Source organism: Rhinolophus ferrumequinum, chromosome 2 (assembly GCF_004115265.2).
Source record: "Rhinolophus ferrumequinum isolate MPI-CBG mRhiFer1 chromosome 2, mRhiFer1_v1.p, whole genome shotgun sequence".
In the NCBI taxonomy this organism is placed as follows: Eukaryota; Metazoa; Chordata; class Mammalia; order Chiroptera; family Rhinolophidae; genus Rhinolophus; species Rhinolophus ferrumequinum.
Genome location: NC_046285.1, coordinates 86,887,532 through 86,914,651, shown reverse-complemented (window position 1 = coordinate 86,914,651; position 27,120 = coordinate 86,887,532). Strand labels below are relative to the sequence as shown.

The window sequence follows — 27,120 nt, the reverse complement described above, 5'->3', positions numbered from 1 at the left end:
GACAGTTCTATTTGGGCTTTAATTCACTCTAGGCTGACAGCGTCTCTTCTAAAGCAGTTGTTTTTCTCTCGTTCTGAGAGGCCAAGAATGCCTAGGAATTGGCACTAATCCATGAAGACAGTACAGGGATGGAAAAGAGAGGTAATGCCTGCAGAGTAGCCCTTACCAATGGGAGATGAACCACCATGGATGAATTCTTCTCCCAGTTGATCCTTGGGAGAAAAATGCTGAGAAATATTCTACAGACTGGAGGAGATCCCAGATGGGATAAAGTCCCAGTTAGTGACCTTGACAATAGACACTTATAGCTTTTTCTCCATCCCTCATTATCACCTATCCCTCATTCCTCCATCCTGGTGTTACCACACTAGCACAAGTCCATGTCTCAGGCTCTGCCTTGGGGCACGGGAAGAGCCAGGCAGTTGAATTAGTCTCCTTTCCATAATTCCTTCTGCATATTTTTATTTATTTCCATTAGACTGAAGGTGAGAGGTAGAATTTCTGAGACGAAAGCCAGCAATTAAAATACAAATTTTGATACATATTACACGTTGATAAATTTTAATTAAACAGAAAAATACCTAAACGCCTAATTACCATGTATCTACTAAATTGATTTATTTTTTAACTTAAGACAACTTTTTTTCTATATTCACTCAGCAGCCAGCTAATTTATTATCTTTAAGATAATCTTTAATCTTGGAAAAGTCAACCAAGGAAGAGATATTTGCTGTCCAAACTCCATGACAAGTGTCTCTGATTTCTATGAAATCTTTTTATCAACAAAAAATTTCACTGAACTTTTAGACTTGAACATAACCAGCTCCTCAGAAAGAATAAAATGCCACAATAAAAGCTGTCAGCATTCCATTTCCATTTGGAAAACTGGTAGAATTCACCTTTATTTAGAGACATCTATTGGTAAAATTTTCCATTTGCCAATTCTCAATCACTTAAAATTTGGTTTATAACCTCCCTGTGAAATGTATTCAAAAGCAAGATATTTATTTGATCAACTATGTAAGTGCTATGCTTCCTTTGCCTGCAGAGGTCTAACCTAATCATCCCCTAGACAGCTAAGGTTCAATGCCGTAATTTTTAATCCACCTGCTCTGGTTCACATCCAGTGGTTCTATGATTACATCACAGTCCCATAGTGATAAGCTGTTCCATATATTCTTGTTAAGAATGTTTTATAGCAGCTGCTACTGGATCTCAAGGTTAATGAAAGCCTTATCCTAAGAAAATGGACTCTTTTTACTTGAAAAAGAATTTATCTGTATATAGTCTCTTAGTCTTTCTTGAGCCTGATTTTTATTGTTGCCCTCATTCCCTCTAGTTTCTTATTTTATAAGAATTATGTGTGTCTTTAAGTAGTCTGTGTATACATACAAATGCTCTTTATTTCGACTCTATTGAGAGTTTAAATCTTTTTTGATAACATATTTAGATACAATTTTATTTAAGTAGGTCCATGGTAATGGACACTTTTTTTATTCAAGTATTTTTGACATGCAATATTACATTAGTTTCAGGTGTACAACATAGTGATCCTACATTAATGTATTTTATGATGTGATCATAAGTCTATTAACTACCTGTCATTATATAACATTATTGTGATATTATTGACTATATTTTCTGTACTATATGTTGGCATCCTTTAACCATGATAGCCAATATTGTTGATTGCATATTTAATATTATCTTAATTATATACTTTGTATTTCCCACAAGGATTTAAGGTATCTCACAAACAAGACACTGGTACAAATGGATATAGAAAAAGGAAATTAGAATCATGGTACAGAGAAAAACATAAATCTCCCACCCACAATGATTAATATAGGTGCTATGAACAGTGTGGTGTTATTAAAGCCAAGAAGAAAAAAAGTGTTTCAAGAAGGAAGGAGCAGCAAACTGTCAAATGCTGGTAGGGGGTCTTTTAAAATGAGGCAAAAAAGATGGATTTAGCATCCTGGAGATTGTGAGTGAGCTTGACATATGTAGGTCAAATGGCATCTCATGGGCCATGCTTGGGGATGCAGCCACATTGGTGTAGGTTGAAAAGTGAATAGTTGTTGAGCAAGGAGAGACAGAAAATAGTAATAACTCTTTTGAGAAGGATTGCTTTGAACAGGTTTAGAGAGAGATGGGGACATACCTGAAATACGGTATGGCGTGTAGGGGTACCTAGAATTCATTTTTAATTTGGGAGATACTAAAGTGTGTTTGTATGAATGTGGATATCATAAGATGGTTTCTCTTAGTGATCTTCCACATAAAAGTCAAAAATATATCTTTCAAAAAAATTCCTGAACCAAACCAATGTTATTATCTGATCCTTCTTTTAAGGAATTTAATATGCACTGTAAAAAAACGAGTGAAATATTTCATTGGAATGACCTTGAAGATACCCAATGGAACACTAGGATATACTGGGGCAGATGAATGTGCCATTGAGGAAATATCTTGAGCATCATCGTACACAGGGGGAACATCCCCAAAGGGAATATCACTTGACTTTTTCCCCCACTGTAAATATACTCTGATCCATGCTATAATCTGTGGCCCTTCAAAGGGGCAGAAATTATCAACCCAGTGGCTTGCTAACTCCAAATACCTTGCTTAAATCAATCTTTCACTCTCTGGTGGTCTGAAGACCCAGTATCATGGTAGCCATCTGCCAACCCTGTGTCCTGATGATTTGTCTGGCCATCCCTGTATAAAGAACCAAAGATTTCTGTGCTTCAGCAACTGAACTTTCAATGAAAAGATCCACAGTCTAGCCTGTGGTTATCTCTCTAAGCCTCTCTTCTCACTCTCCATGCTTGAGAAGTACAACTATACAGCAATAGAATGCCTTGCCTTTGTGCAGTCAGCACAATCTTACTTAAAATGACTTTCATATATAAATGTGTAAACAGATATTCTTTCCCCTGAATGATTTCCTCATATTCCTAAGGATATGACCCCTCTACCAAACTTTCTTTACATTCTCAGAATATTATGATTTCTATCAGACATTCAATAAAAAAGAGAAAACAAAGCCTTATATAAACTCTCTCTCATTCCAAGATTGTAATCTCCTTCTTGGAAGGACCACATGTTATTTATCTCTGTGTTCTCTGAACTCACACATAGTAACACACAAAATATTTTAGTTGAAGAAATAAAAAGAATTAATCAAAAAACGTTTGAAGCACTTTTAAGTTTTTGTAAAATGATCATTTTCTTATTTTGTCATTCAATATCTTCTTGTTTAATCCATTAAGTAGATTTAGCTATTTATTTAATTCCTCCCTAGGCTCTCACCAAATCTTTTATCACTTATTTTTTTCTTTCTAATACAAACTAATTGAAGATTTTTATTCTTTATCTGTCACTGTTATTTGCTCACTTTCTTTGATGTTTTAATTTTCATAAAATTTTCCACTGTGGACAGTGACATTTATATGCTTCAATTACCATTACATAACACTTAAAAATATCTCTTTATTATATTACCATATTTCTTTGTAAGGAAATTATCATACAACTATGCAAATATGCGCTGAAGTAACTTTTGAATGATGGAATTAATCAGGAGTATCCAAAAGTCCCATCTCAGGGCCAGAGTTAAGATGCTGTTAAAATACCTGACAGCTAGTAGAATAGCACTTAGAACTGGCTTAGGAAAGAGAGAGAATTCTATAATTGTTTATAAAATTAATGCCTTCATAAACCCAGAATAAAGGTATAGCAATGATATTATCTGGGAAGAATAACTGGATTACAGTTAATGGTAAGAACACCTGAAACAATGATATTCTAAATCTAATATAAGTCTTGTAAATCACTAAACCAGGGAAAGAAGGTTAATAAGGTTTTCTTTAGCCAACTTAAATCAATTTTAAATAAAGATATGGGTTCACAGATACATATGAAAGTGAGAATACTGATGACAGAGTAGTTTGGAAGGAATACGATCTCATAACATGGTCTTCTGTGATAAAGACTGTGATAACATTTCCCAGGACAGACATCAGATCTGATACTTGCTCATTGGGAAAACTTAGATGGGCTTCTGATAGAAGGAAATCTGAAGGAAACAATCACAAGTTGATGAAATTGAATTCCTTTCCCTAAGGGAAGGAAATAGAAATGTTGGCAAGATTAAGAAAATTAACTTTAGAAGCTAATTGTATCAAGCTTGGAAACTTGTACAATGAATCCTTGGCCTTCTCTTAGAAAGTGGAGTTCTTTTTGACTATCAAAAAGAATATAGTTCTGCAAACTTAAAACAAATTTTACCAGGATATTTGAAAGTCAAGAAGTGAAACAAGCAATATGACGAAACCCAGAACTTTGGATGAGGTTGAAGGGAAAATAAGAGGACCACACATAGTTAAATTTAGAAAGGACTTTACAAAAGGGAATAGTAGAATCAGAGTGAATTAAATACCTAATAATCAGATAGAACATAAAGATAATTCTTTTTTTTTCAGAGAGGAATAAAAACCACAATTAATGTGATATAAATATTTCCTCATCTATTCATGTATTGAGAGCCTATTGTGTATAAGGTATTGTTAGGCACTGGACATTCACCAATGAACACAAAAATCATCTCTCCCTTGTGGAATTACATTCTTAAAATACTATAAATATATCACTAAAATTCATTAAAGTATCTTCCAGTATATTTCCTGATGTTATATTCAGTTCAATTCTCTACATTTTTTACATGTGTATTTTTTTTGTAATGATGATTCATGCTCATCCAAAGTGATAACCGTAGAGACAAAATCCTTTATAAATTCTATTCACTCAAATAAGAACTAATGCATTTTAGAATAATATGCAATAATAAGTGTTTAAATGAACTTTTGTTGTTATTGTTATTTATTCACTTAGCCAGATAATCACCTATTATTACTACTTTTTGCCTTCACAATGTCCACTACTCCTTTCTTTCCTAGAGAATCCTGATTTTTTTCAGGTAACCACTATCTCATATCCAATATACACACAGTGAGGTATCTTGATGAGGTAAATCTCACTCTTCCTTGGGGAAAAGAATGATGGTCAAAGGGGTAATCCCATTCTCCCTTCCCTGTGATTGGTTCAGGAATGGACATGTGACCCAATTTTGCTGTATGAGTCATTTACTCATTGAGCCCTCAAATTGTCCTTGAATATTGAAGTGAAACTATTGACAAGGACACCTGTGATAATTTAAAAAGAAAAATCAGTAATAAAAGGGAAAATAAAATTGTACTTTAATCTTGTCCCTGAAAATATAACAGGGCACATTTATAAAAACCTTTCTCTAACAAGTCTTTTGATATTTTTTCTCATCTATTATTTAGTTAAATAAAAAAAAAAAAATTGCAGCTAGTATGAAAAGGTCATGGTTGCTCAGTGGAACTGCTTTTCTAGGTGATTTAAAATTGATTGATGTTCTATTTGACAGTCCTTTTTTAACTGATATTACTCACACTTCCCAAATAGTTCCCAGGAGGTTTATGACTCAAACCCTGGCCCCTCTTAAGTTTCAGACTTACACCCTCAACTGTTTCTCTGAGTGTCAAAGGCTTGTCTTGTTTATATAGCAAACCTACACGTTTCCAACTGAGCCTATTGTCTTCTTTCCCTCAGTGTCTCACGGCCTTTGTTCTCCACCATGGTTTGTAAAGCATACTATCCTCTAGGTTGATCAACCAGAAGCCACTCTGTCAATTTCCTCTTTTTCATTTATTCTTGAAAACAAACTGGCTGTTATTACCTATTCCTTCTAAATCTAAATTATTTCTCTACTTAATTGATCATTTCGCCTCTGTATCCAATGCCTTATTCAGGAATTTATCCACTCTTCTCTGGATTTCACAGTAGTGATCAAACCAGTCATTCTCTTTCCTCTCTGTTCCTCATGATACCATCAGTTATTTTGTTACCAGGGATGTGTGTGAATGTGAGTGTTTGTGTGTGTGTACATACCAAAAGCTTGGCAGAGTCTCAAGGTCATCCATAATCTGACCCTTCCAACATTTCCAGACGACCTATTTTATTCTGCTTCATGAACCCTATATATTACAGTCCCTATAATATAGTCCATCCAGGACATTCATCATTTCTAGAACATGCTTGCTAGCTTTTTTTTTTTTTTTTTTTTTGCTATTCCTTTGTTCATAGCATTTTCTGTGATACCATTGTCATAGGTCTCTACCTGTAGAAATACTATTTCCAAAATCCCGGTCTGAACTTTCTCTACTTGGATGTTTTTTCTTTTTTTTAAATTTCTAAGGACAATCATTCTTTTCTTCCTTGGCATTACCATCAGGCACTTATCTGGGCTCTATCAGACACTTATCTGCCTTCTCTGCAACACATAAATATGAGTCATTAATGTATTGTCATTAGGTAAAAAGCCAGCTTGTTTCTAGAAATATAATGTTCAAGAGCCAGATGATAATTCTTGCTCCATATACTACATTATTGTAATAGTAATTTAATCCCACTTTGACAGTAACCTTACTTTAGTAAGGTTAATAATAAATCAAAAAGGGCATAGAAACTAAAAGACAGAAACATTAAAAGGGTAGAAAGCACAAGGAAAGTACAATTTTAAAGAGCTAGGGACTCAATAGGATCAAAATTGGACTCCTTTCAGGCCTGTAAATTGACTGACTGGACTACTAGAAAATATTTTCCACAAAATGTGTGCCTTGCCTTCCCATTGTCCTAGTGTGGGTCTGTATCTAAAAAGCTAGTTGCTTTATTTAGGTTCAGCTCTTCCCATTCCTAGGACCAAGATTATCTTTTTGATAGTTGTGACCCTCTGAATATTTGGCATGACTTATAAGAAGACATTGGAAGACCTTACTCCAGAAACAAATGTTTATTGATCTCAGATGGTGTCTCAGATATGTCATACTATACAACTTACTATATAGTTCCTTGTCTGTGCATTTCTCTCCACATCCTCTACCCCAATAAGAATGAAAGCTCTATGAACAGAAGGGCTTTATCTAGCTATTCACTACAGTATCTCTAGCACCTAGGACGCTGTCAGTTCCATGGTAAATATTGAGTTGACTCAATGAATTCCAATATCCTAGGCCAAGCATGATTCACAGAAAGTAATTTTTATAGATATTTTATAATTCCTGTAAGCTTACTACTAACCAAAATCTACATTCCCCTCACATCATCTCCATTATAGTTAGATGTTGCTCTATTACTGAATAATGGCCAATGACAAGTCATGTTTTCCATTTGGGGGACACAATTTATAAAGGAAGGAAGACCTCCTGGACCTTCTCCATGCTCACTTTCCCTCCTGCTGGTTCAGAGCGGACAAGATCATATGTTCTTAGCCCATAGGGGCTTGTGGACAGAATTCAGGGGTTTCATGAACTTGGATGGGAAAAACATTACATCTTTTAACTAGCCTCTAACTGAAAGTTAGCATTTCTTTTTACTTTTGATGGCAATCAAAAGAAATCCCAATAGTATTAGTAATATGTGACTTGGTTGCCAGTTGAAATCACAGATACTTCATATCATATTTCTGCTACTGCAGATATCTCAAAATATTGTTTACCCTCATCACTACTTCAGTCAGAATTATGGTGATTATTAGAACTGGGCTGCTAGATTTAGTTATTTAATGTTAATTAAAAAATACATATATTTACCATGTCATAAATTCATTTCATACACATTTTGATAAGTATTTATCAATGTAATTACTATCCTTTACAACTATATATGTTTTATGTATTTAAAAATATTATACTTAAAAAAGGGTCTATAGGCTTTATCAGAGTGACAGATGGATCATGGTAAAAAAGCAAAAGAAAGAAATGAAGGGCCCTGCCTCTGTATTGGCAGAACCATGAGCTGAAAGGAACTTGGGTCCCTGAATTACCACAAGATGAGAGCTGCCTGCTGAAAAGTAGCCTCTTCCTTGAACTATTAAGAGTAAGAAAAATAACGTATTCTTTTGGGGATGTATTCGTTAACACAGACTATCTTACCAAAACTAACACTACAATATTTTTTTTAGTCTGTAATTTCTATGAAGTAAAACACTATAACAAAAATCAGGAAATAACAAATATGTCCTAAAGAATTATGTGGAATAAGCAGGGAAAAAAAGGGAAAATATGTAAGTATTTTAGCTCTTCAATGTTATTTGACTTGGGCCTGATTTACTACAGTCTCATTTGTATAATAAGCTTATGTATAATTAATGAGAGTTTCCTTAATATTAGATCTCTTAAAACTTTGTTAATTCTTCTTTACAGTTGAAATGAAGGATTTTTATTGTCATTGTTGTAAGAGAGAAAGAATGGTACTCTTCACTTCATGATTGAAACAGCTTGGCCACTTGGTGACATGTATCCAAATTTCAGTTTTAGTAATTTTTGCTGATATTTAAACTGCAAAAATAATGGGCTAATGTCTATAGTGTCAAAATTGTGTATCCTTTCCTATCCTTTTCTTCTGCACCATTAAGCCAGCTAAAGCATTTTTAGTTCTCATTTTGTATTGAATGTTTTAAGTTGGCCACAGTTTCCAAAAAAACAAAAAACAAAAAACAAAAACCCAGATGTGATTCGTTTTGGACAAGACTTAAACATATAAATTTCACACAAGTTTAGAGGCCACTAAAGTCATAGAAGAAGCATTTTATGATTTATAAACACAATCCATTCTGGGCGAGTGACCAATTAAGGTGAAAAGGGCAAGAGAAGTATCTGAGAGCACTTAAGGTGAACTATCCTTGACCAAACTGTAAACTAAATTCACAGTATTTCACATGGTTATAAAATTGCTTTTTGAACTTTAAAACAGCAAAATTTGATTTGTTATTATATTCTCTCTGCAGCCTCCTTTGTAGGCATCACCCTATGTGTTTGCACAAAGTCCAAAAATCAGTCGCATTCCAGGCATTTCTTTTGGCTTTGTGTATTGTTCTCTCTTCACCATCTGCCAACTCTGCTTTACCCTACGTGATTCAGACTTTCACAATTTAAAAAATTATAAGGCTCTTTAGAAACTTAATTATTAGTAACCATTAATAATTTTAGTATGAAAACAGGTTTCATTTTGTGGGAGTATGTGAAACTACTTAAAAAAATGTCATCAATTCATATGTGTTTGTGTATGTGCCCTTTTTAAAAAGAATAACTTTATAACCGAATAATCTACTTAAAAAAGAATTATCGTTATAAAATTCCTCAAAATATATATTCAGAAAAAATTGACTTTCTTTAAAAATAATGGAGATATACATTTTTAGATTTTTAATTAGGAATTTTTTTTTTATGTTTTAGCTGCATTTGGGCAAGTTTAGTGTAGTAATTAGAAAGTTTTTATTGTGGGAGAAATTACTTACAAATGGATTATTTGCTCGAATAATTTGACAGTAAAGTCATATATAGGTATAAATATTTTATAGACATTAAATCTATCAGTTTAATATTTCTAAATCCAACAGTGTACTTACGCGTATTAGTGCAAAGGTGTAACTCATGATATTGGTATTTTATCATAGCAATCATCTATATTGTGGAGAGCTATTTCCTCAGGATAAAAATATATATATTCTAGTCAGTTACAATGTGGATGACATTTATTTTTGTGGAAGTTTTTCTTGATCGGAGTTTTTCTTGACATTGAACAAGATATGTGTGTGACATGACTGAAGAGGAATTAATTACCACCAGCAGACTATGACTCATAAACCAATTTACCTTTAGTGGTCTTGTGGCATGGGCCCCAAGAGTGAGGCTTCATTTTAATTGCTGTAATGGCCATTCCTTTGTGTCATTAAAACACAACTAAAGATCGGATGTGCCAATAAAATGAGAAACAGAACATAGTAGGGTTGTTTCTAAGATTAAAATCTCATTTAATTAGCATGAAGAAAAATTAGAACTGAAACACTGAAGAATTTCTTACTATTTTTAGAGCTAGAAAAATACTGTTAACTTCTTATTTAAAATTTCTTTGGCCACCATAGCTGTTACATATTTCAAAAACCCTCTTTGTAAAGAATCTGGTTAGTTGACAGATTCACATAAATGCTGAACACATTTTGAGAAAAAATGAAAAATTGTCTGTTAGAATTTGAAAACTTCTGAAGCAGCGTTTGCCCTTGCCCACTCATGCTCTGCCTCTAATTCATTGCCAGAACAAATAGCAAACACTCAGCAATTTACAGTTCATTATTCCAGTATAGAACCAATGGCATGGATTTAAATATGAGTGAAGGGTAAGGACAATCTACTTGTAAGGTATTGTATTTAGGTCCAGTCTACCATGTTAAAAATATTAGTTCTAAAATATTTAAGTGATTTACATAAATAAACAAATAAAATTTATCTTACATAAAGCTACTGTATGATGTAAAAATGGCTGAGAAACTTGTTCTGTGGATTTGGGGAAACTCATTAAAGTTGTTAATTAATTATCATTAATTTTTTTACATTTTCCTTCTATTTTTGCCAGTGTAACTTTTTTATTACAAAAATTATCTTCCATTAGGATCTTTGGACCTTAGATATTATTGTATCTCAGATTAATACTGCTCAACCTACAGTGGTGTGATAGACATTTGCCTTGTCCATTGCTTCCCATTCTTTTATTTTCAATATTTTTATTGTATTTGTCTTTCTGTTTCTTTGCTTTCATCTGGTGATTTGGAAACTACATATCTTATTTTCATTCTTCCTATTTCCCTTTTGAGTAAAGTGCAGTACAGTTTTATATAAAAATCTGAAGTTCATCACTAACTACACAACATCTCCCCAAATAAGGCAAGAATTTTCTCATGCTTTCATTTTCCTCCTATTCTCTTCATCCTTGCCAACAGCTATGTCCAGACCATCTAGCTTTTTGATTTGCATTTTAGTTAGTCAGTGTTATACATCAACATTTAGGTACTAAATATCAGTTGTATTTGTTTCTTTGCTTACCATTTTCCTTTGTATTCCAAGTCATTTTCTTTCTTGAATACTTTTGATTATTTTGTTTTGTTCCAGAAATGTTTTCAGAGAGGCCTCATTGTGATTTTCTTCCTCACATTCCTTTCTCCTTTGATTCTAAACTTGGAATGTCCAGGAGCCATTCCTGTATGTAATTATAATCAACAATTCTTATGACTTAAAAATTACCTTTTCTGACTAAACCCAATGTTAAATCCCATGAGTGTGCTTTAAGATCAGTTGGGTAGATTTAAATGTATACCATAATTTTCACAGAAGAATCTTCCTAAAAGCAAGTTGATTTTTTGAGTTAGAAGGAAGAACACTGGGCTAAAAAGACAAAACCTGATTCCGGAGCTCAGTCTACTAATTAGTTCTGCGATGTTGAGACAATTGCTAGACTTTTATCAATGTAAATCTGTTCACCTGAAATATGAGTAACTTCCGATTTAATATTCTCTAATGTTCTTTATAAATCGAAATTAGAATCTAGTATATTTAGGCAAGATGCTAAATTGCATTGAAATATTAATTCACGTGGTTGTCTATGATTGGTCTTGCTCTAGGTTAATCTTGCCATTATTTGATAGCTTAAAATGTGAAGAGCACAATAATGAAGGATAAAGAAGATATTGTGGTACCTAATATATTTACATAATATGGATATGTGATAAGTAGTCCAAAACGTTATGGATTTGTTCTAAACAACTTTTTATTATCGATAAATATATCAGGAGTGTCAACTGAAGAATATATTAAACGTCTATTATTTAACATATATTAAAATATCAGGCTTTTACAAAAAATAGAGCTAAAATAAATCCTAAATATTTAATAAAATGAAAGCAAAAATAATTGCATGGTAAGCCTTTCACTGTTAAGCTGAATTTGCAATACTTACTTTTTTTTCCCTTCAAAATGGCAAAATGCATTGTGCTCAATGGAAAAAAGAAAAAGAGAAAAAAAAAAACAGACAGAAAGGAACTTTATTTACCAGTGAATACTTGTTGATCTGCAGATATCTCAAGTAAAATCACTCATCATCAGGATTAGTTCTAACAGCATCTGCAGAAACCAAAGGAAAGGATGATGTGACAGCTCTTTTGAAAACATCCGTCAGTGTCATCTGATTCCTCTTATTATGTCTTTCCTTTTCAAATATTTCCTTCAGCCTGTACATCTGGATGATATTCTGTTCTGTAGTACATTTTTTGTTTGTTTGTTTCACAAAATCTGTGCAATTTTTACAACACTCTCAATTGTCATTAAAATAGACAATACCCTGTCTGCGTTACTCAGATTGGGTCACGGAGTGAACACTTACCATTGTTTTTAGCCCTTTTGATAATGAATAATACCACTACCACAAGCCTTTCAGTTTATTTTGAATAGTTAATCGTCATATAGTTCACAAATCAAAATGACATTAAAAAAAAGTCTTGTTCCTACCCCTCTCCATACCTACTTTTTCCCTCATCTATTCTTCCAGCTACCTATAGAAAACATTTCAGTTCTGAATTTTTATCATTCATTCTTCAATTATTAATATGCTTTGGCTATTTAAAAAATATTTTTATTAAAATATGGTTAATATACAATATTATATTAGTTTCAGGGGTACACCATTTATATACATTTATATATATTTATTATATATATAAAATATAAATGTATATACAACATTTATATACCTAGAGAAGTGATCATCATGATAAGTTCACAACCAGCTGACACTGTACTATGCTATCACAATATTATTGATTATATTCCCTATGCTGTACATTACATCTTCATGATTTATTTGTTTTATACTTGGAAATTTGGACCTCTTACTCCCCTTCACCTTTTCCCCCCTTTTAAAATTTTTCAATTATAGTTGACATTCAATATTATTTTATATTAATTTCAGGTGCACAGCATAGTGGTTAGACATTTACATAATTTAAGAAGTGATCCCCCTGACTAGTCTAGTACCCACCTGGCACTATACATAATTATTACCATATCATTGACTATATTCCCTATGCTTCACTTTACTTCCCCATGACTATTTTGTAACTAATTTGTACTTCTTAATGCCGTTACCTTTTTCACCTGTCCCATAATCCCCCTCCCATCTATCACCCTGATAAATCTAATACCCATTGGACACCATCATAATTATTAAACATTATTGACTATATTCCTCATGCTATATACTACATCCCTGTGACTGTTCTGTAGTAACCAATTTGTACTTAATCCCTTCCCCTTTTCCACTCACCCTCTACCTAACTCCCTTCTTGCAACCATCAAAATGTTTTCTGTATATATGAGTTTGTTTCTGTTTTGTTTGTTTATTTTGTTCTTTAGATTCCATGTATAAGCAAAGTTATGTTGCGTCTGTCTTTCTCTGTCTGGCACTTCACTCAGCACGATATCCTCCAGGTCCATCCATGCTATCTGTGCTTTGGCTATTTTTAATAGATGATAATTTGAAAAATATTTTTAAAACCCTGATATTTGGATACTTCTAATCTTTCAAATCCTGAAAATGAACATCTACTGTCACTTATTTGTAGGCTGAAATAAAATAATTGGTCTCGATGCTCAAATGTTATAGAGAAATATCAAACATAATGTTGGCTTTGTTTATAATCTACAGCTTAAATAGAAATTTATCAACGGAAGCTAAATATAGCAGCATAAAACCTTTGTCACAATTGGCCCGACTCTTTTAAAGGAAAATGGCAAATGTTTGAGTCCATTTACACTGATTTGCTTGCATTGGCCTAAGAAGAATAAAGATAAAAGAATATGTGTTGGTAAGAATAAACTGTAAGAATATATAACTAGCTCAGAAGTACTTGTTATGTGGAAGAAAAGTCTCAGAGGAAAGAAATACAGTGACCAAAAGTATGTGAGGTTATAAAAAGGATAAAGGAGAAGGCACAGTATCACTAAATCAAGTCATAAGGTCTGACCACTAAGACGTACTGCTTGCTATAACTTAGAACTACAAGGAGAAAGTGGTTTAAGATGAACCCTCGGTTCTCCTTAGACTACTTGAAGCAATAGAACACCAGAAATATTTCAAAATGAAGTCATAATACAGATAGTCTAAGTTCTGTCTCATCTAAATTAAACAGAATCGATTACCACATGTGCTTTAAAATAAATACACTTATTTAACTTGGTTCTTTGGAAGCAAGTAAAGTCAGAGTGAACATGTAAATTGTTCAACTTAATTTTCAACCTTTCCCTTGTGTATCTATGTAGTTAATCATACAAATCTTCCTCTTAAACCAGAGCATAATTTTCTTCAAGGTCTGTAATAGCAGATTTCCAACTAGCAGGGACAGAATCAACTCTGCTATGTTGACAACCTTAATTGAATATGCACAACAAGATTAAAATATTAGAAGTATAATTCCCTTCACCTTGAAGGGATGTTTTAATTTCATTATATAAACCAAAGGAGGGAATCAGTCTCATCATACATTAGGAATTCTTTCATCACTGCTCATCATGTCATATGATTTATTACTTAGTATTTAGAAAATTTTCTTTTTATCAAAGTTTATTACTAAATAGACTATGCTGAAGATGGTAAGATTTGTCTCCTTGCCGTGCAATGTAGTTTAGTGTATACGTTTAAATTAAAAAAAAAAATAACAGAAGAGGTTTATTTTGCACTACGTCATCATGGAAGGGAAAGAGTAGACATGAAATGAAGGAGAAAATATCCCCTCCTTTATGCCATCACAAGGCTGGGGTTCAACACTCTATAGAGTGCTTTGTACATCCCCACAGGGTCAGGATTCTAATTTCACGTGGATGTGCTTTTTTTCAAGACAGGAGATAAGATTTTCCTTTTTCATTGTTGACTTTTAATGTTTTTAAAATTCTACAAACCTAATCAAAGTGTACATTTTTAAAAAAGATATTTTAGCACTTATAATAAAATCTAGCAATCCCCTGTCCTTCCTGTCCTTACTTTCTAGTCTTAATCCTCAAAAGCATTTGCCTTCAACAATATTTTTAGTGAAGAAAGTTGATGAATTCACTTTAGAATATATGGAATTTGTCTAAGTGGTCCAGAAAGTTGTTGGATGTCCAGATTCAAAATTTAGGAGAGGAAACTTGGATACACGTACTGCTTTGGGAATTCTCAATTTATAGGTGGTATTTGAAGCTATGAAAATAATATCTATCTCAGAGGTTGGTTTTTCAAATATGTGTTGGAGAGCCCTTTGCAAAATACGATATAAATGTAGAATATTCTTAGAGAATAAAGTGTGGCACTAGGAAGCTTAGTAGTGTGAAAATTAATAAATAGAAACCTCATTTAAAAGGGAGCTAAGAAGCTAGAAAAGAGAAGTCTCAGTCACATGGCACACAACAGCACACTACTGACCCCAACTGGAAGAGAACCTTGCATCACCATAGAAAGTGATACTACATTTACTACCTCAGCAGGGGGAAGAAAAGATTTCTTTTCGTCCAGTAACAGCTCCGCCAATGGGAGACTGCCACAACTCAGCCAATAAAAAGTCACTATACTTTGAACTTTCAGTTTCTTTCAATGGACTCTTTGTTTACAATAGCTCCTCCCAAGTTCATAGAAGAGCATTCCTATTTTTGTTTCTTTGGACATGGATTGTTTCTTTGGTGCATGGTTCCTAATTAAATCTGCATGACCCTAATTGCAATTCTTTGTTGTTCCTGAATAAACTCATTTTGCTGGAAAAAATATCTATTTCTTTAAGGTCAACAGTAGTAATAAACCTTGGCAGGCTGTTGTACATCTTGACTACAAGGAGCTACAGACAACAAGAACTGAGAGAAGAGTCACCAAATTGGGTAAAAAACAGCTCAAAAAAGAGCAGCAAGAAAAGGAATGGAAGAGAAAAAAAAACTGGAACCCAGTCTTAGGTTTTCTTAAGGCCAAACCTAGAATCTCTGTTCTGCCGTGGTTCAGACGTTGGAAAGAGGATTTTTCAGGTAATGATTAGTTATAAAGCTTTGCGAAATAGTCCACAGAATTTTCCATTGAGATGTACATAACTAAAATAGAATATTCTTACATGGAAAATTGGACAGTGAGTAAAATTTGTCATTGCTTCCTTTATCCCTAAGTGCCTTTTATTGTTACATTATGGCTTCCCAGAATTCTCTGCTTTAATACTCCCCTCAGATTTACCCCTGAGGGCTATGTTCCATCCCTCTGGAAGTCTTATGCTTCGCTTTCATCAAAACTCACCTGAAATTCTACTACTATGCATGAAAGATTAACGGCTATGGGAATATCTTTCTGCCAAAAACATTTGTAAAAGTGAACAAAGTATGAAACAGAACAAATTTCACACATTGGAAAATAGCATATAACTATAATCTCTGAAATTAGGAAAATAAGTGAGGTGAATCCTAAAATTGCCCCAATTTATACTCAGGAGTGGGGCATGGGGGATCAGTTTGCAGATCACAGTGCATCAAGAGGGAATTTAAAGAGGGCCTACCAATCTAGCTGAGTTGAAGACAAAAATTAGAGCTAAGGAAGGAAGTTGGCTAAATTTTGTGAGGCAGAATATCCAAAAAGAAAGGGTTATACACATACGCACACTGAGTTTTGGAAGTCTGCAAAAGTGACTCCCCGAGTCTTACATTGAAGACAAATCTAGTATACATGAAGTACAATTTCATGAAATATCAACTAGGAAAACACCAACTAAAACACAATAGGTTGGAAATTCTCTAGAGCTCCCTAAGTCTCAGAAGAATTTGTGTTTCCCACCAGCCAGAGTTGATAAACTTTATGATATGTGCAGCATTGGATAGAGTGCTCAGAAGAGCTATACCTATGCAGTGGCCCTAAAGGTTGCTTCAGAATAAAACAAAGCAAAACAAAACAAAACAAAAAATAATAAAGCACAGCTTTGAAAGCATCAAACTTATTCTATGTAACTCCATGCCAGAAAAAAGTTCAAAACAATTTAAAGAAAAACATCACCATTAAAAACCACACAATTTAGAATTTCTTGCATCTATTAAAAAGCAATCAGCATGCAAAAGAACAGGACTATATGATTCATAGCCAGTAGAAAAAAAAATCAATAGAAACAGACCCAGATATGACAGAAATGATGGAATGATCAGAAAAAAATATACCTTAAGTATCTAGTATAAACTTTACAAATAGATTTAAGGATGTACACCTAATGAGATCAGAAATGGAATATATAAAAATGAAAACTTTAGAACTAGAGATGAATAATATAATATTATATCGAATGAAAAATAATTGGATGCAATTAACTGCAGATTAGCAACTGCAAAAGAAAACATCAGTGGGCTTGAAGGCATACAAATAGACACTATCCAAAATAAAGTTCAAAAGAGAAAAGAATGAACCATTTCAGTTCAGGGACCTGTGAGATAACATCAAGTTTTCTAAAACAAATGGAACTGGAGCTGGGGGATGTTTGAAGAAAGAATGATCAAAATGTTTCAAATTTTAAAAGTTGTTACATTTTAAAAGAGCACCTAAGCTGAATATGAACAAACAAAACCAAACCACCACACATTATAATCACATTACTGAAAACCAGTATAAAAAGAAACAAGAGAAACAGCTCACACATAAAGAATCACATACAAAGAGATAACTTTTTAAGGTGAGGGGATGGTTCTGTATCTGGACTGTAGTGATGATTATACAATTATGCATTTTTCAAATCTCATTAAACTATAAAGTGAGTGAAATAACCTCATGTACATTATTTTTTCATAAAACTGATTATTTTAAAAATTGATCTGTGTTCTTTTCTCTACTTGACAAATTACTGTTATATTGTAGACTAATTAAAGATAAATAAACTTTTTTCTGGTGTACTTTTATTTCAAAACAAAATTTTGGAGTGAAGTTTTTAATCTCAAAAACATAAGTTTTAACTATGGTCATGTTAAGTGCTATGGTGAAATATTTGGGAGCAGGATAGATTTTCTAGCACTTATCGAAACTTACTATAGGACTACCCAAATAGATCCAGTCCTGCAAAAACAAACTGGCCTAAATTTAAAATGTCATTTCAGGCAACCACTGGGAGAAAAACCTCAAGGTATTAGTTACGGCAATTCAGCCACTTCTCAATAATTTATTCTAGTGATGAAGTACAGTGGCACTAACATTCCACAATAGCCTCAAGTCATGAGAAAATTTCTATTTGGCTTCATAATAAATCAAGTGATTTCTAGCAAAATTTTTCCAAAAATCCAATTTTATAATATAGTTGTATCAAGCATGGAGCAACTAAACTTCACAGAATATGAGATGATACAACAGTAAACATTTTGAACATCCTCTATTGATAGAGTTCTGTGAAGGACACTGGGAGTAAAAAGACATATCACCTTAATATTAGTGATTAGCAATACCTGTCACATGTTATTTACTCCATATCATCTGTGGAATGAATGTAATAAAAACAATATGTCTTGTCTTCCACAGAATCACACAGCTACCTTGGCTTGGGAGTATTGCAAAGACGAGACATTTCTTCGGGCCATTCATCACAGGTCCATCACAGGATGCCCATTTTTCATTATAAACACATATTCCTCTATTTGGAAAGTTCTGCTTCCGTTTTATCCTCATTCAAGTGAACCTGGTATGAAATATTTAGTTTACAAAATCTACAAAGTGGAAATTTTGCATCTCAATACTCAAGAACTGCCCAAACAGCAAAATAAATTTTGATTAGATAGACCCAGGGGACACCTGTCATCACAACTGATCCACACTTCTATGAAAAGAAAATTGAGGGAGCAGCAGAAGTCAGAGATTCACAGCATGAGAGAAATTCAACAGGCCATTGCTGGTTTGAACATGGAGGGAGATACAAGGTGAAAAATCTAAGTGACCTCTAGGAGTTGAGCGTGATTCCCAATAAGCAAACAGTAAGTCAGTGGAAACCTTAGTCCTACAACCCACCCTCTAATGAAATAAAAACAAAACCAACCTGGATGGACTTGGAAGGAAATTCTTATACAGTCTCCAGCTTTGCTAATGCCTTGATTTCAGCCTTTGAGATTCTAAGCAGAGGACCTAGCTAACATGTGCCAGACTCCTGACCCACAGAAACTATGAGATAATAAGTATGAGTTGTTTATAGCTGCTAAATTTCTGATAATAGCACAGCATAGGGAATATGGTCAATACTATTGCAATAGCTATGTACATTGTCAGATGGGTAATAGACTTATTAGGTTTACCACTTTTTGAGGTACATGTCTAATTACTATGTTGTTTTGTATACATTGTAACCACACATGAACTTCATTTCTTTAGCATGCATTCTGCTTTAATCCAGGCTAGCTTTGTTTAGCCTGACAGAACTATGACTCACTTGCATTCTTTCCCCAGATCCTCCTACTTGTACATATACTGTATGTCCACTCCTTTTAATCATTAAGCCTTTAGTACATTAGCTTCTGGTCAGCATCAAACTCACTTAAGAATAAAGCTTCAGGTTTACAAAATATATATATAATATATATATGTAAAGGAAATATATAATATTATATATAATATATATATTATGTGTGTATATATGTACGTATGTGTGTATATCTATCTCTCTCTCTCCATATATATGTATATAAAGGAAATTGATTCTGTTTAAGATTCTGTCAAATTCTACTTGTATTTTATAAGTCTAGGATTAATTTGCAATTAGTGCCAACCTAATTGGAAGGACATGGCTTACTAAACTGAAACATAAACCCATAACAATCTTCAGAGATGGATGCTTTATAGATTTTAGGTGAAGTAAATTTAAGGTAAAAGTTGGCACTTGTTTCTTTCAACAGGCCGCATTTTCAAGAACACATATTGAGAACCGTATGATTTCACTCATATGTGGCGTAGAAAACTAAAAGCAACAGACGAACAAGACAAACAAGCAAAAACTCATAGACACAGACACCAGTTTAGTGGTTACCAGAGGGTAAGGGGGGAGGGGAGTGGTAGATGAAGGTAAGGGGTGTCAAATATATAGTGATGGAAGGAGAACTGACTTTGGGTGGTGAACACACAATGTGATATATAGATGATGTAGGTATACAATTATAGAATTGTACACTTGAAACCTACATAATTTTATAACCAATGTCACCCTACATAACCTACATAACCAATGTCACCCCAATAAATGTAATAAAAATAAATAAAAAAGATTACTTAAAAAAAGGAAACATATGAAAGAGAAAATACATTGATATTCTCGGGAAGCAACATACAAGAATAACAATAAACTAAGTCAAAGTAATGCTCCAGAGAAAGAATTCAGGCAGATTACCAATCACTTGGTTGTAACATGATTCTACTAAATCTGCAATCTCAGTGTAGGGGTGAGAACCTAAATCTCAACAATACTTATTAATAACTCAAATCACAAAATTAGAATTCCTATGACAAAATCTTTATCAGAAACTTGCTAATGGCCTTTGAGTTTAACATTCTGTGTCTCCTAATATACCTAGGGACTTAAACCAATGACTTTTGACCCAAATAATTTTCTTCTAAGATGAAAGTAATTGGATGGCACAGACTGGACAGATATCACTAAAGAATTTCAATTACACTCTCTGGCTTAAAATAGTATTATAAATCTAGTTTTATTCTACTTATGACATAGGTAACAGTTAATTATTTAGATAGGTTTTCAGAACAAATATTGTTGGTATAATGAAAGAGCTGCTTTTTTTGGTCTGTTCTTACTTGCCTATTCAAATAGCCTGACCATATACCCCTTGAAAATTTTAGCTGGATTTCATTTGGACAAAGTAAACAGTTATAATTTAACCCATGGATGCCATAAACCTCACTGTACTGCGTACCCATATCATATATTCATGGGCATAATACATTCTCACGATACACTCGCTTTATATTCACTAGAATGAAACAAAATTATTGACCCAATGGGTGTATTTATAATATGTATTGGTTTTCTAAAATATGTACTCAAGTTCAAAACCAGTCTCTGGCCAAATGGTGGTCTAAGTTCCCCTGATACCCGCTTTCCCAGTTCTTTGCCATTATTTTTCCTATCATGGTCAATAAGAAAAATTCAAGACATGAAAGGGCAATCAATGCATGATCTTTTTTTTTTTTAATACTTGTGAAGGAAACAGTTACTGCCCTAGTTTAATATGACTCTTCTACCCATTATTTGTTCCTCTTCTCTTTTTAATCTCTCTCTCCCCCCCCCCCCCCTCTCTCTCTCTCTCTCTCTCTCTCTCCCTCCCCTAGGGCTCATTTTATTAACTCTTCACATTCTTTTTATACTTCGTCTCATCTACAATGAGAGAAGTCCTAATTTTAGCACACAAATTGAATTTTCTCATGTTAATATTTCCTTAGCAAATACCTTTTATTTATTTATTTTTTAATTAAGTAAAATCTAACAAGTTTGTGTTGGAACTGTTTAGGACTCAGGTCACCTGGAAGGTGAAGGGATTAATAATGTGTGAGCTGAGGTCTGAGGGTAAAATTGCTGACTGTTTACAATTCTTAAGTTTCTCCTCAGCATCAATGGTCTGGTTCTCTTCTTCACACATGTGAATCTGAACTCTTTGGCTCATACTCATCTCTCCTGCAGCTGAGTTACTGAACTGTTACCTGCAACCACCAACCAGACCATACAGTGTTTCTCAGTCCTCTTTATTCTGTGCCTCGATTATGACCCCCTATTTCAGACCTGCAGGTAGTTTTCTGACTTGGCAGGTTTGGTTTATATTCTTCTGTAGAAGGTGAGCATGAGGATGATTACCTCCCCATTAGGAATCATTGAAAGTTTTGAGTTCCCATTGCTGTAAGAGGTGTTACCGTATCTTAGAGTGAATGGCTATGAGGAGACAAATCTTTATAATTAAAATAAATTTGTTTCTAAACAATGTATCTAATGTTATATTCATATAGCAATGATTATCTAAGAAATATGAAGTTTGACAATTAAGTTCACGAATACATCCTAGGAAAAGTGCTACATACCTCATTGCTGAATATCACTATGTTCACCTTCAAAGTACTGCCCTTGGGAAGCTATGCACCGAAGCCAGCGCCTAGTCCACCCTTCAAAGCAATTTTGGAACTCTCTTTATTGAATGGCCATCAGAGCTGTCATCGTATTACCCTTGATGTCTTGAATGTCATCAAAATGTCTTCCTTTCAATATTTCCTTTATCTTTGGGTAAAGAAAGAAGTTATTGGGGGCAAGATGAGGTAAGTAGGGAGCGTGTTCCAATATAGTTATTTGTTTACTGGCTAGAAACTCCCTCACAGACAGTGCCATGTGAGCTGGTGCATTGTTGTGGTGCAAGAGCCATGAATTGTTGGTGAAAGGTTCAGGTCTTTTTTGTCTAACTTATTCATGCAGCCTTTTCAGCACTTCCAAATAGTAAACTTGGTTAACTGTTTGTCCAGTTGGTACAAATTCATAATGAATAATCCATCTGATATCAAAAAAGATTAGCAACATCATTTTGACTCTTGATTTGGATTAACAGAACTGTTTTGATCATGGAGAATTGGCTGACTTCCATTGTTCACTTTGGTACTTTGTTTCAGGGTCGTATTGGTACACCCATATTTCATCACCAGTGATGACACAGCCCAAAACATCATCTTGCCTCTCCAAAAGGTTTTGGCAAACTTCACCTCTCCTTTGCTTTTGTTCATTGGTGAGCTCCGTCAGGATCATTTTTGCACACACCTTTCTCATGCCAAGATTTTCAGTTAACATTTTCCTAACTGTTTCTCTATCAATGTTTACTTGGTCTGCTATACTTCTCACAGTCAGCTGATGATTTTGATGCACAATTTGATGAATTTTTGCAGTGTTTTCATTAGTTTTGCTCCTTTCTGTCTGCTCTGACCTCTCTTCATCAGTGACCCATTCTCTCCCCTCAGAAAAACGTCTAATCCATTTGTACACTGCCATTTTCTTCATGGCATTATCCCCATAAACTTGAACTAACATATCCCTGATTTCACTTCCACTCTTGCCAAGTTTAATAAGAAATTTAATGTTTGTTCATTGCTCTAATTCAAGATCACACATTCTCGTGACAGCACACAAAAACACGCAACAATAATAAACGCCACTCAGCAAGACATGGACACACGTCCACATGAACACAGCTGTGAGACACTGATATACCAAGGTTCTGAAACCTTACTGAGATGTTTGTACAGTGCTGCCAACGGTGGCAAGTTCTCAAACTTAATTGTCAGACCTCATATGTTGAATAATGACAACCACCTATTGAACGTACCTACACATTCTGCTTCCTAAACTACTTAATGGCAGTTGGAATCATTCATTTATTTATTCATCAGATATTTATGTGCTGGACAGTGTTCCACTGGGGATTCAGGAGTGAACACAAAAATATAGAAATTCCTGCCTCAGGGAGTTTGCATTCTATTATGCTTGTATATTTATATAGTTTTTATGAATATTGCATAACTCAATAACATATGAGAGCAAAAAAGTGAGTTGTCTATTAAAAGCATGAAAACTCTAAATGAAAGGGTGGGGGATGGCATATAATAAAAGAATTCCACATTCCTCTTGTGGTGCAAATGTCTTTAAAATGGGACAAATGCCCAAATAGGGAGTGGGAAATGTTGAACAATTCAATCTGAGTGTGATTTATGCAAGGAAGGTGACTTGGGGCTCCATTTTAGAATACTATATTGAAAGACATGACCTTGGCCTTGCATCAGAACTTTGATGAATGAATATGTATTTGCTTAAGTTAAAGTAAAAAATTTAAGATACATTTTATATATATATATATATATATATATATACACACACACATAATGTATACACACACACACACACACATATATATATATATATAATTATATATATAATGCTATAAGATGTTCTACTTTAAGTATTTTTTAGAATGCTTATTGATCTTGATCGCATCAGATGAGCGAGTTTCTACTGACTTAATAATAGTTAATATTGACTTTATATCCACCATGGGCCATGTATTGGGATTGGCATTTTATATGCATATTTCCTCTGTTGTCACATAATCTTATTAATCCATGTTTTATGTGAAGAATCTGAATCAAGAAAAATGTCAAGTAATTTGCTCAAAGTAATACAGGTATTACAGATGAAGGCAGGTAAACTCTAAAGCCACTGCTGAATAAGGTTATTCCTCTAAGTTAGAGGTCAAGCATTATCCCACCTGGGACGCTTTCCTCATTCTTTTTGCACTGATTCTAGGTCAATTAATCATGTAATATAGTGTCATTTTTACGGTATACAAGCTTGTGACCTAACTTCAGAGAAGGATGTCCCAAGACTGGGAAAAGGGGCCAACATGATATCCTTTCAGGGTAGAGCTTGTAATGCCAGTTTCATATAGTACTTTTGAGGTCACAGAAGATCGGGGACTAAATGTGGCCTGCAAGAGTAGCTGCCCCAGCAGACACATCTGCCTTCGTGTGGACCATACAGGGCTGGACAATTGACCCTGCGAATAGCAGACATAATGGGAAGATAATGGGAATAGAGATACTCTTCTTCATTTTCCTGGGTAAGTCCCAGGGTTCTCATATATTCCCACAGTATTGGGGAGACTCCTGAAAAATGACTGTTTGATTTTTCATTAATCTTGGCAAGTAGGTACTGAGATAGATTAAACGTTAAATAGAAAAAAATAAATAAATATGGTATCCTAGTTTCATGGAGTAATTAATACCTGAATCATGCATTTAAACATGCATAAACATATATATTTGAATATGTGTGTGTGAAGTTTTGTGTATGTTTTCATCTGCAAGTGACAGAAATGTAATGTCAAATAACTTAAGATACAAGAAGACTTATTTAAAAAGTAGGGGCAGTTGAGAAGATTGAAACGGAATATGTGGGAAGATCTGCAACTTATGGAACCTGCACCTTGAATGCTCTCCTGGTTGTTTTTGTCACTCCCTCTTTCATCTCTTCTCATTTACCAGTAAGTCTCATTCTCTCAGTCTTCTGTGCAACAGGACACATGGCCAGCAGCAGCCCCAGGGTCCTCCCCTTCCAAGTGCAAGACAGAAAGTGAAAAGAGCTTCAACTCCAACTCCAACTGAAAACATCCGAGGTGAGGAATCCAACTGACCCTCTAGCTACTGCTGGGGATGACGTTAGTGGCAGGCGCTACAGGACTGGTATTAGCTCAGATGAAGGATACTGGGTGCAAGCAATGCAGAGGTTGAGAGACTGAAACTTCCCCATGAGCTGATTAGCTTTATGAAAAAGATGAGAGTTGAGCTGGGACTTACAGGACGAGAAGGATTCAAATAGATCATGTGGGTGAGAAAGGAACACAGTGGGAGCAAAATCATAAAAGTGTAAATGCAAGGGATACAAGGAAGGTGATTTAATTAAAGAGGAAGCAAGAGGAGGAGCTATCATTTACTGAAGATCTGGGATCTACTGGGTCATGGCTGGTACTTCATGTATATTTCTCACTTCATCCTCTTGGATAAGTTTGGATGTTTTTGGCTACAAGTAATAAAAATCCTAACTAACATTGGGTTACACAGAAAATCAGTTGGCTCAAATAAGAAGTACAAAGATGGGGTAGGATGTAGGATCCACTGTCTCAAAAATCTATTCACTGTTTCACAAGTATCGTGTGTTTCTTTTAACTGCACTATGTCCTTGAACTGAAATGGAATGTCTGCCCAACTTTTAATATGGCTTTTGTGTTCAGCTCATATACTAGCACTGCACTGACTATTTTAAGTTGAATAAAATACAATATCTAGTTTTTCAATCACATAAAACATATTTCAAATGCTCAACAGCCAACTATGGTTTGTGGCTCTATATTATATAGCATATAGAATCATTTCCGTCGTCACAGAATGTTCTGTTGGACAGTGCTCTTCTATGTCCTTGAAATACTTTCTGAGACTATGCACTTTCTTGCACATTTACCTCTCAATGCTTGGAGGTTTTTTTTTTGGTGTTTTTTTGTTTTTGTTTTTTGTCTTATCTCCCCATTATATCCCTTAATTGTATATTGTCCTTTGGATATTCTTTTAAATATTTCTTGCTTATATATATTATCTGTACAAATAGAACATTTCAAGAGTAAAGAAATTTTTCCATGCTGCATGATGGATGAGTAATCACTTGTTGCTTTGAATTTGAACATATAAGATTTCAAATTGACATCAAATGCTAAACATGAATGGCAGAAAGGAACTATTCTTTAAATTGAATTTTTATATTAGAATAGTTTCAGATATACAGAAAAATTTCAAAGATAGTACAGAGAATTCCCATTCACCCCACATCCAGTTTCCCTTGTTACTAATATATTAGTATGATAGATTTGTTACAATCAATTGGACAATATTGATGTATTATTATCAACTAAAATCTGTATTTTGTTTTTTACCTAATCTTTTTTTGTTCCAGGATCCCATATAAGACACCATATTATATTAAGCAGACATGTTGTCTTGACTATGATAGTTTCTCAGGTTTCTTGTTTTTGATGACCTTCATCATTCTAAGGAGTGCTGGTCAGGTATCTCATGGAATGTCCTTCATCTGGGATTTGTCTGATCTTTTTCTCATAGTTAGAATGAAGAATTTTGAAAAAATAATTTAAAGTATTGAAAAATCATTTTCAATACTTTTCAAAATAAAATTAAAGTGAATAATAAGAATAGATATCTAAGGATTGAGACCACAGTTAAAACACTGCAGTTGTGATTGGCATATAGAACGTGGTATCACAAAACTCAATGTACAGGCAATGGAGATGAACATTTAGATAGTAATAATTGCAATCTTTAAAGGTTCAGGATAAAGAGTGACCAGAATATTATAAACATAAGATGGGGGGAAAAGTGCCCAAATCTTCTATGTCAACAAACTTTCTTTTAAAGCAGCTTTTTCGAGTAATTCTGAGCAAAAGTTCTCAGGAAGGTGAATGAGTTAATGCCAATATCTATAATAAAAGCAAGATAAATCTAATATTCTTGAGTCAAATAAATTTAAGAAAAAAATGAATATTAGGTTTTCTTAATCAAATAAGTAAAACGGTAGCTATATTGTAATGTTCCTAACAG

The 27,120-nt window shown here is 33.9% G+C and overlaps 1 long non-coding RNA gene across 1 annotated transcript in view; it reads right to left on the bottom strand.

Annotated features, from left to right (window-relative positions):
- The window catches only part of LOC117013245 (uncharacterized), a 508,384-nt gene that overhangs the window by 51,768 nt on the left and 429,496 nt on the right, over nt 1–27,120 (bottom strand). Inside the window, exons 9-10 of the long non-coding RNA XR_004421294.1 lie at nt 11,971–12,041; nt 10,968–11,121 (exon numbers count right to left, since the gene is read on the bottom strand). This is a non-coding gene — a long non-coding RNA (uncharacterized LOC117013245). The remainder of the gene's footprint in view (nt 1–10,967; nt 11,122–11,970; nt 12,042–27,120) is intronic.